Source organism: Hibiscus syriacus, unplaced genomic scaffold (genome assembly GCF_006381635.1).
Source record: "Hibiscus syriacus cultivar Baekdansim isolate YM2019G1 unplaced genomic scaffold, ASM638163v2 tig00000340_pilon, whole genome shotgun sequence".
In the NCBI taxonomy this organism is placed as follows: Eukaryota; Viridiplantae; Streptophyta; class Magnoliopsida; order Malvales; family Malvaceae; genus Hibiscus; species Hibiscus syriacus.
This window is the reverse complement of record NW_024061783.1, coordinates 1,798,561-1,810,653: the sequence shown is the minus strand read 5'-3', so window position 1 is coordinate 1,810,653 and position 12,093 is coordinate 1,798,561. Positions and strand designations below refer to the sequence as shown.

Sequence of the window (12,093 nt, the reverse complement as noted above, 5' to 3'; positions counted from 1 at the left end):
TCAAACAATGTCTCGAGTTCGAGTCTTTATATATATATAAAATTTTTATTGTAAGACATATTCACCAAAACTATACGTGCGAAATGAGTTCGATCAAAAATAATCACGACGAATTACATGACCAATAATTCAAAGCATAATATATATATATATATATATATTATTTAATTGGGGGAAAATGGTCTTCACGATCACATCACTCTTTCCCCTCGAAGAGGACAGTGAGCACATGCATATGGCACATTTATTTCGACATTTTTGTAGTTTAGCCACAGTATTTTGACCAATATACCTTCAAATTAATATTTCGGGTACATTGTTTAATAAGCTCGATATTTTCAAAGAAAATTAATAATTAATATATTATATTAACCATAAATCTTAAATCAATAATACCAAACTAATTCGATTAAATTTTTATTGAAATTTTTAATATGATATTAATGCAAGATTTAACACTAATTATACTAATGCCAAGCATCATAATATTACATGGAATGATAATTTGCCAATTTTATGTACAATATTAAACATTTTATTGAAATGAAGATATGGCATTGAACATTATGTACAATATTAAACATTTGTATTTGGGTCGGGTCGGGTCGGGTATTTTCCACTTGGGCCAGAGCTAGGGATGGGCATGAGACTCGAACTTAACCCGATCCAAAAAATATATAATTTTTCAATTGAGTCACTGTTTTTACAATAATAAATCCAACCCGACCCATGCCCATCCCTAGCCATAGTTGAGGTAATTCAAGAGCACCCAACAGCAGCTAATAGAGTCACAATGGGTTTAGGAGATAATGGGCTCCGAGCTGTTCAACCCACCTGGAAGGAATTTGCATGAGTCAACAACCTAACGTTAGATTTGTTCGATTTGCAATACATGTTACAGCTGTGAGGGTTCATGTGCATATATATAAATTGTACCAATTCCTATGATGGATCATCTCTTATGAATGAAATCAGTATTTCCTTTTATCTTAGATTCTTTTTTCCCTGAAATCTCCATTCCCTCTAATACATTCACCCCTAAAAGGTGATAAGAGCTTTGTGTTGGGAGAGTCATGTAGACTGTGGATAATTTGAAGGGTGGTTCTCTACTTATTCATATTTTAAAGTAGGCTTGAGAAGGATATTTTGTACTGCATCTGGGAGGAACGTAATCATCGTCTGTTTAGAGTTGCTAGTCGATCAGCAAATTCAATTGTTGATTGTGTTAAGGAGATAACAATAACAACAACAACAAAACCCTATTCCCATATGTAATGGGATAAGGGGGAGGTAGGGTAGTAGGCTGTCCCCAACGCCAGGTTGAGAACAACTCTCGTGGAAGACCTCCGACAGTCAAAAAATTAAAAATAAAGATAAAATGCAATGCATGTATAAATAAATAAATAAATACATAGTTGAGCAGTCTTTATATGCAGTCTTCATATGCGCGTTTGTAATGAGAATTAATCCCTGCAAATAAATCCCTGCGTAAAAATCTCTGCATATAGACAGAAACGTAAGACCCGACAAAATTTAAAAAGAGGAAACATGAGGAGAATGATACACAGTAGTCAACGATAGCAAGCTACGAAAAGGAATAAAGTCAAATGTGTTAAAACACAGACTAAGGCAACACTACTCCGCTACCCTAATTCTAAGCTTTTATAAATTCCAATGACAGAAACGTATAAAAAATAGAAGTGATGAAAATTACTACAAAGGACATAAAAGAATACATAAATAATACACCCTATGGATGTGATCTACACTATTCGACTACCTTGGTGTTAAGGAGATAGATAGGATTAAACTGAGTAGGTATGCTATTGATAGAAATGATAGAGTAAATACGAGTAGGTATGCTGAGGTTTTTCTTTCGGCGTTGTCTGCTTGGATAGTCTATGTTGGTGTTGAAATTTGTTTTCTGATGTGATTACTCTGTTTGTAGTAGTTTGCCTGCTTACTATAGTCGTTAATGCTTTAACCCGAGACCTCTAGGAACAACAACGATTTCTAAATTAGTTCGTGCTAATTATGCTTTTAAATTTTTTAAGAAAATATATCATCATTAATTTTGTTTTTCAGTGATATTATATCAAATAATAACACATATATACATACAAGCTAATAATAAAATAAAACGGATATTATTCAACAAAAATTGAATATATTTTATCATCATGATCAAGTTATTATGTTAGTTTTGTTGTACGACTGCCTAATATAAGACTAAGTAAAGGTGTTACTGAAAATGTTAATATTTTTTTAACATTTCCGATAGAACACTACCTAAAATGTTATTTTTTTTTCTACTAGAAAGGTTATTTTCGTTACTTCAAACAAATATTTATGATATTAACATTACCAATAAAAAATAACATTTTAAGTAGCGCTCGATATTAATATTTCCGATAAAAAAAATAATATTTTAAGTAATGTTTTTTTAAAAATGTTAAAAAAATAATAACATTTACTGTAAATAGGGAAGGTCAGATAAGTTAGTTAAAGCAGTTAAACTTGTACGTTTTTTCGTACATTATGCGACATTGATTTGTTGTTTATAATTCATCACGTTTTGTGAAAAACATGCAGACCGCTCATTATCTTGTCGTAAAAACAGTAAACGATAATCGACCACTCGAACCTTTTATTTATTCAACCTCTGCACAGAAACCCTATTGATTTCGTCTTCTCCTCCTCCTCCTCCTTTGTTTCTGTTCATATGAACAAAGAAGAAGCTTAAATTTCGCATAACTCGACGATATGCTTCGAACAATAACGCGCAAGTGCAGCATTCGTGGCTCGTCGTCTTTCAAAGGCACGAAAACGTCCAAGCTCAACCACCAGAATCTCATCCCAGATGGCGGCGCAACCGCCGTGACCGATGATATCGGCACGAAAAACGCAGAAGACCAACCAATGGTGTAGCTGCAAGATGTGGAGCAATCTGAGCCATTGAATCCAGAAGAGATGCGTGCAGGTTCAAGCATCTTTCTCTCTCTATATATAAACTTATTAGGTTTATGAAATTGTAATCAAATTTTGACCATAGCTTCCATTGATGCAGATATGGAGATGATGAAGGAAAGGTTTGCAAAGTTGCTTTTGGGTGAAGATATGTCTGGAGGCGGTAAAGGTGTTTCTTCAGCTCTGGCTTTGTCAAATGCAGTCACAAATCTAGCTGGTAGATATTCATGTTTGATATATATATATATATATATATATTCGTATTCGATACATATTCGGTTATATATGTGTTTTGACACATATCGGTACCGGTTAATCATCCCGAGTTCGAGAAACAACGATTGTTCCGAACTGATGGTGGATCACTTACGTTGCAGCATCCATTTTTGGAGAGAAGGGGAGATTGGAGCCATTGGCTCCAGAAAGGAAAGCAAGGTGGAGAAAAGAAATGGACTGGATCTTATCTGTTGCTGATCACATTGTTGAACTTGTTCCTGCAAAACAGACATCTAAGGATGGAACAGAAATGGAGGTAGCCACATCAATTCATAATCTTTCTCAAGTGAATTTCACTGAATTTAATCATCTCCCAACGATTTGTTTCGACTAGACAGGTTATGGTCACGAGACATCGAGCCGATCTGCTAGCGAATATACCCGGCCTACGCAAACTGGACGCGATGCTCATCGTCGGTATCTCTATCCTTAGCCGATGATGATGATGATAAAGGTTTTTAACACTTTGGTTTTTCTGATCAAATTGCACAATGACACAGGAGACTCTCAACAACTTTGGACAAGAAAAGGAGTTTTGGTATGTGCCCAAGAATGATGTTGAAGAGAAGGAAAGCGGGCAGAGGGAAGACAAATGGTGGCATCCGATCGTTAAGGTTCCCGAAAACGGACTGTCGGAAAACCAACTACGATGGCTGCATTTCCAAATGGAATCTGTAAACCAAGTGCTGAAAGCAGCAATGAACATCAATGCTGAAGTCCTATCCGAAATAAGGATCCCGGAAAGCTACATCGATTCCCTGCCTAAGGTATAGAAATGAAATCAATGTCGCACCTGTCGAGTAGCCTCCCGATGTGACATGAATGAGAGGGAGTTTTATAGTTTTTTTCAGCTCTAATACTAATATGACTGATGCAGAATGGAAGAGACACACTTGGTGATTCGATCTACAAAAGCATTACGATGGAGTACTTCGATCCGGTGCAGTTCCTCGCGTCGATGGACTTCTCGACCGAACACAAGATTCTCGATTTCAAGAACAGGATCGAAGCCTCGGTTGTCATTTGGAGAAGGAAGAAGGTCCAGAAAGATGCAAGGTCTTCTTCATGGGGCACAAGCGTTAGTGTGGGGAAAAGGGAACTATTCGAAGAGCGGGCGGCGACCGTCTTGCTCATACTCAAGCAGCATTTCCCCGGACTTCCACAGTCTACACTTGATATATCAAAGATCCAAGAAAACAAAGTACGACGGCCATAAACCATGTTGTTAATCTCATCCCTTCATTGCATTCCGAGTTCGATGGACTTGTTCCAACTTGTTCCACAGGATGTTGGACTGGCTATCCTGGAGAGCTATTCCAGGGTACTTGAAAGCTTGGCCTACTCGGTGATGTCGAGAATCGAGGACGTTCTTCATGCCGATTCGCTTACTCGAGCATCGTCGTCACCGGCTCGATCCGAGATGTCAAACGTGGATGCATTTAGATCGAGTGCTGCTTAGGTTGATATAGGACTCGGTTTCACCCCAAAGAAAGCTTCCTGCCTAGAGAGGATTGAGAACTTAAATCCGTTAAGAAGTACCCCCATGGTCGAGATTGATGGATGATTCACTGCTACATTTAGAAGAGAAAGAGAAAGGGAAAGGAAAGGAACAAACATAGAAAACTTATTTTCATGTATATAATAAACGTGCAATCGAAAATAATAATAAGAGCAATATTGTGAAAAGTTTATTATGTGATATCTCAAATTTTTAGTGTAATATCTTTTTTTTTCCTAATATTTTATTTGAATTTGCACTTTCGTCTATGATATTTAAATTTGACAATTTTAATGTGATATCACAATCTTATTAGTTATTTGAAAAAATTGACAAACTCAAGTACTAAATTGAAATAAAAGATGCACTAAAAAGGCAAATTCAGGTACTAAACCATATTTTCAAAGTCAACACAAAATGTCATAAAAGAAACATAATTATACTTCTCAGAATCATTATTATTGGTACCACCAACAATTGATACCAACTTCAAGTATTCCATTTACGATGGCCTTTAACATGAAGTCAAAAGGAGGAAGATACATAACATTGAAATCGAAATATCCGAAATCTGGTTCGGATCCAGAACTAGCAATTGCTATGGAAAATCATATTTGCTTGAACAGTTGGAGAAAAAGAAAACAGTCGTGACATAGATGGGGTAGTACTTGGTAGACTTGGGTACATACTTTGAAGCTGCTTCCTATGAGGAACGGGTGACTGCAGCATGTATGGCATCGGCAAGATGCGGGATGGTTTTGGAGCTAAGACCTGCCATACTAATCCTCCTGCAAAACAAAGAGATATTAAACCGTTATTTAGCTTGTTCCAGATTGGTATTAGTAGGTAACGGTCTTCGGAAATAATAGAGTTACGGTTCATAGAATATAGAGACTTCGGAACCCCCCATTTCTATCGGTACATGTAAAATAGCAGTACCATCAACAATGCAAATAAAGTTCAGCTCCGGGGATACGGATGACACGGTGTGTGGGGTGAACATAGGCGCATCGGAAGTGACGAGTGGCTAGAATTGGATGAAGAGAATACTTAAGTGTAACTAGGAATGGCTCAATTTGTTAGCAATGAAAACCATGTAAATTCAAAGTGGAACAACTTCATCATAGAAGTAAAGAAGCTCTCCACGTGTTGAATGAAAACGTTTTAATGATATTCACATTCATTGTATGATCTTATTACTCGTGCAAGAGCAATGGGAGGAGAAATGATTTTCAGACTTAGAAACAAAATCCTCGCATACAACAATCTAGAAGCCCCCAACTTCAATAGAAAAATGCTCAAAGAAAAAAAGGAAATAGATCTGTTTACCCATCAGATGTCATGTAAATGTGGTACTCTTGGTCATGAAAGCAACTTGATCACTGTTCAATCCCGTGAAAGTAAACATTCCAATTTGCTTGGTAATGTGACTCCAGTCACCTGGGGTACCTGCAAGAAAGGAGATAAAAACATGCTTTCTTATTTTATGAAATACACCAAAGTATTCATACACAGCAAAGAATAATAGAAAGGAACGCAAAAACTTCTTGCCAACAATATATAGGTCAGCAGACCCCAAAGCCCGGAACAACAACAGGGCTTTTTGTTAATTGACTTGTACAACAAATGTTTACCAACTCGTACATACCAAACTTAGCTCAAGCCAACATGTAAACAAAAAAAGGGTGGAGATACGTATAGACCATTGAAAGAAAGGATTCAGCAAAACCTTTAGCTGTTAAAGCATCAAATAGTTGTTTCCTCATGCTAATAATTCGGTCTGCCATTGCTTTCAGTTCAACCTTCCACTCATTATACATATCACTGCAAAATAAAATAGAATTAAGACAAAAATACGAAGTGCAGAAGTGAATTCACTTCATTTGAGCTGATTACCTCACTCAAAGTCCGGCAAGAAAATCATAGATGAAAAATTACACCTAAACAGATGAATAAATGTTGTCCATCCCTGATTAATATCAATTTGGCATGGGAAGTAAGGAAATTTTAGAGAATCCTATGATTCACTTTTCTTCAATCTTTAATACTATTTCAATCATCCCATTTTCTGAAATTTTAGCAATGCTACTAGTTTCTCTGTCATCAGAATCATTCTAAAATACAGGTATTTTGGATACAAAAGAAGGTACCTACCTATTTTTCAGGATAGTGGATGCAATTGAGGCACCATGAAGTGGTGGGATTGGAATACATAGGCCTAATCACAAGCTTCAACTGGCTCTCGACCCTGCTTGCAACTTCAGCCGCCTTACAGACCTATAAAATTATTATTGTTATTATTATTATTCCATGAAAGAAGCCATAGTCACAGTGAAAGAAATTTATTCAAGATTTATAAGTCTAGCATCTTACAATGCTGAGAGCACCAACACGCTCCCCATAAAGTCCCATGTTTTTGCATAACTTTGAGCTATGAAGCATTCCCCACCATCTGCAACAAACATGCGGACAGGCTGTGCATCTGCATCTAAGCTACCACTTGCAAATCCCTGGATGTCAAAATTCAAGTGTTCGTAAAATAACCATTCTCTAACCCTCAGAAAACTATGAGATTAACATCTATGGAGTACACTAAGCATTCTAACATTTATCACACCCCATACAGCTTTAGCCATAACTTTATAACATCAGACAATTACCTGGTAAGCACTGTCAAAGAAAGGCAATAGTCCTTTGGATCTTATCAACTTCCGGATCTGCTCCCACTGTTCAACAGTTGGATCAACACCAGTTGGGTTATGCGCACAGGCATGAAGAAGCACTATAGCTCCAGCTGGTGCAGCACCAAGATCTTCTAGCAAGCCTGTTTCCCAAAATTTTGCCATCTTTTATTAGAATATAAAAACCAAGATTTTAGCTCCAAAAAACATAGAAAATCTTGGTAAAACAATTTGAAACCAAAAGCAGGCAATAAAATGGCAATCACATATTTTGCAGGAAGACATACGGAGAATAGTTAAGCCCACTTCCTGTATTGTACAAGCATGTTTTCACCCTCAATGCACCATTAAAAAGGCAACGACATATTGAAAAATGTAATAAATGAAGAAATCAATTGTCTCTCCAAGAATTTGTTATCTAATTAACTTATTAACAGCATCAACTCATTCACGGTATGGCCAATTGATAAAGCCATTAACTCGACCTCGGAAATTAAGCCCACGAGTAGTTGGATCATAGTAGCTATAAGTCTTCACAGACAACCCCCATTGTGAAAACCTTCAAATGGTTTCCCCATGATGGCTGCGGAATGTAAATAGTACGCTGCCAAACAAAAGATGGGCAAAATAAGCATTACATTTTTTCTTCAAGCAACAACATAGTGAAATACAAATTATAAACAGAAAAAAAATGTACACTTTACCTCGTTGTAATGCTTTGCTAAAAATTCAGCTCCAACCCTCAAGGAACCAGTACCAGACAAGCACTGAGCAGTAGCCACTCTGTTCTCTTGAATAGCGGGACTACTCCAAACCAAGCAAACAAAAAGCATCCAATAAGTTATCAAGAGAATACAACAGAAATGGGCAACTACAGATTTTTTTTTTCAACTGATAGTTTTTTTTAATAAAAAATCACTTCCATTTTTCTTTAATTATTTTCTTGTTTCTTCATTTATTTACCTGTCATCACCAAGAATGAGCTTAGCACTCAATTTATTGAACTCTGCAAGACCAAGAATAGGAAGATACTCCTTGACTCGAGACCTGAAAATACATAAAACATGATCACTAATTCACAAAAGGGTCGAACAACGCTGCAAGTCATGAAAAAACAGAATAATTTTAACAACTTACTGGTCATTAACAAGAAGCTGTTCTGCTTTCCGAACAACATTTAGAACCAGAGGTTTTCCTTCCTGTTAGGCACGAACAGATCAACTCAATCAACATCAAGAAGATAGATCAATTTTATTATCAAGATGATTTTTAAAGAGGGGAGCAGAAATTTTACAATACCTCAGTTCTGTAAGCACCAACGCCCAAATTCAACTTGACCGGGCTTTGGTCCTTGTTATAAGCAACTGTAACCTGTTTGTTCAAATAAAATATTCAGAATAACATAAAAAATGAATTAAACAACAATCAATCAAACGAAGCTTCGTCTATTTGTTCTCTAAAAGAGAAAAAAACGAATTTAAAAGGAAACTGCAAAACTTCAATATCGAAAAAACAAGCAAATAAGTAAAAGAAGAAGAAGAAGAAGAAGAAGGAGAAGGAATTCCTAATTTACATTTGATCATACAGTTCATGATTACTAGCGATTGGCCACGAAATAATCCGATCAACAAATAGGATTGAATCAACCTTAAATAAAGTATATCGCTAAAATAATTCACGGCAAATCAAATAAAGAGATGAAGAGTTACCCCGAGAATGGGATCTTCGGGAGCTTGAACAATGGCGGCAAACACTGAATCCATTGCTTTCGAAGAGGAACGTCGAAGAGTTCTTCTCTCTTTGCTGAGGTTTTAAAGGAAGATAGAGAATGATCAGAGAATCAGAGAAAGGGAAATAAAATGGAGGTGTCAGATTCGTTTTTATAGGCTGAGATTTTTGGTTGTTTTTGAAGCAGCGGGCGGTCTTGAACACCGCGAACTGTGGGCGTTTTTGCCCGGGTAGTTTCACTTTTGGTTGGGTAAACTACATATTTAGTACTAAGCTATCAATTTGATCCGTTTTAGTACTTAAACGTTTATTTTTTTAAAAAATTAACATTAAATTTTGAACGGGATACTAAATGAAACAAAAACTAAAATTTTCAAAAGTAGGAGTATTAAAATGAAATAAAAACTAAAATTTATATATAATTTACCCTTAACTTTTTACCACGATTTTCGGATCATTATTAGGAAACTATTTTATTTTTATTTTAATCATTAAAATTTTAAAAATTAAACTTTTAATCACTATTTTATTGTCATTTTAATCACTAAACATTCTATTATATTATTGATATAATTTGAGAAAAATAAGTGTATCTTTGGTGAGATTAAAATAGAGTCTGAGGAGTAACTTTGGTGAGATTAAAACAAAGTCTGAAGAGGGGATCCAATAGTTAATAACTAAGTTAAAGTAAAAAGTTAAGGCGATGTTGATAAAAATAATATACAAGTTAATTTATAGTATAAAATTAATATTTATCGATAAATATGGAATAAATATAAGGTAGTGCAGGTTTAAAAGCTCTCAATATTTTGATAATAAACGTTTATATTTTTACGTACACTCGAATTCAGGACCTCCAAAAATATGCTTTCGCCTTTCGATCATCATTTGGAGTTAGATATTATATGATATTTTTAAAAAAAAAAATAGACTTAATACAAAGATAAGTGTCTAAATTATACTCAAAATCGACTTTTAGTGTCTAAAAGATTTTTTATTAAAAATAAGTGACTAGTGTTTTATCTGCTATATTTTTAAGTGTCCATCGTTAAAAAAATCTGTTAAGTGACATATGTTATGTTTATATTTTTTGATATTTTAAAATAAAATATTTTTTAAAAACATTTTTAAAAAACAATCTCAGCGTAACACGTATTACTTAACAGTTTTTTTAACGATAAATATTTTAAAAGTGTAACAGAGAAGATGTTAGACACCAATTTTTAACGAAAAATTCTTTAAACACAAAAAATCAATTAAATGTGTTACTAATGAAAATTGGTTTTGTCCTAATTTGTTACTTCCTTTTTGTCTAATTAAATGTGTTTCTTTTGATTTTTTAAAGAGAAAACAACCTCAGTGACCAAAAATCCCATATAATATACGATTTTAACCAACTTTTTCTGGATTTGCCAAAATGACCAACAAAATCGCAATGCGATCGCTAATTCGCAACGCGATCTCCATTATCGCAAATTCGCGTTGTATTTTCGCAATGCGATAGTTGAAAATCGTGTTGCGATGGTCTACAGTATCGTTGCGATTTTCCCAATTCGCAATGCGAATAAGTAAATCGCAACGCGAATTGGGAAAATCGCAATGCGATACTGACTATCGCAATGCGATAATAAAAAATCGCAACGAGATACTTACTTTCGCAACGCGATACTGACTTTCGCAACGCGATTTACATAGCGCCATTCGTATTAACGCGTATTTTTTTTTTCAAATTCCAAACACGTATTTTTTCTTAATAAATCGGAAAATGAACCGTCCACAGTAATCGCAACTCATAACCTCAAACCCAAAAACACAACACTCAGTCTCATCTCCATCTCTCACTCTCTACGGCGAAATCTGTCCCCATCTCCGAAGATTTCCGTCCCCATCGCCGGCGAAATCCCTCACAACCATTCACAGTCAAAAATCCCTCACAATCATTCAGAAATGGAAAATCAACCTCCGAGGGTTAGTTTTTTTTTTTGTTGAAAATTTTGCATTATTTAGGTTTTTCATATTGAGATTGATGATAAGTTTACTGGTAATTTCAATAATAGATTAACCATTTCACTTAGATTTCTTATTAAATTCATTCGATTGCTGCCAATACTGCTAAACTGTTTAGCCTGTGAAGTTAGTATTTGTCTTTGCTTGTCTTTTGGTTGAAGTAATGCAGAAGAAGAATAGTTTCGAGAATGAAAATCGCAACGCGGAAATAACTATCGCAACGAGATATCGCAACGCGATTTTCATTTCGCGTTGCGAGTTTTTTCGCGGTTGCGATTTTCATTTCGCGTTGCGATTGTCTGGTCGCGATAGTCATTCGCGTTGCGATTCTCTCGTTGCGATAGTCATTTCCGCGTTGCGATTCTCATTATCTCGTTGCGATTTTCATTTCAACCAAAAGACAAAAACAGTGTTGCAAATTTTAGTTTCAAGAATAACTACTATTTTGTTTATTGTTTGTGTTTTGGTATATCTTGACAGTGTAATTTTTGGTATATCTAACTGGTATGTTTATTGTTTTTTTGTAGAAATTTTTTCGGCTTCATTGACATTAAGGAATAAAGTTAGCCTAGCCACTACAATTGCTTCGAAGCTTTCACCTGCACAAAGAAAATTGTTTGAAGAAACCTGCTTCGGGCCATGGCTGAGAGTACAGCATCCGGGTGGAGATGCTAGTTGACCCATTTGTGGCTTCAGACCATGACTAGTGATCTACCCGACAGTATACAACGTGGTGAGGAAGAGATATGGTTTCATTTTCCACCGGCGTATACTTGTTTTGGGCGGAAGGAGTTCTGCTTAATCACTGGTCTATGATTCGGACACGATGATGTAGGCCGGTACACTCGTCATATCACCCGCCCATCATGGTTATCCAGGGTTTTTCCTGATGAGTCAATAGAGAAGCCGAACTTACACGTCGACGACATGAAGAAA

The 12,093-nt window shown here is 35.7% G+C and overlaps 2 pseudogenes; one reads left to right on the top strand and one right to left on the bottom strand.

Annotated features, from left to right (window-relative positions):
- Positions 1-2,763: 2,763 nt before the first annotated feature.
- Positions 2,764-4,702, top strand: LOC120185840 (annotated as a pseudogene).
- A 515-nt stretch (positions 4,703-5,217) lies between these two features.
- On the bottom strand, positions 5,218-9,301 carry LOC120201873 (annotated as a pseudogene).
- Between the last annotated feature and the right edge of the window lie 2,792 nt (positions 9,302-12,093).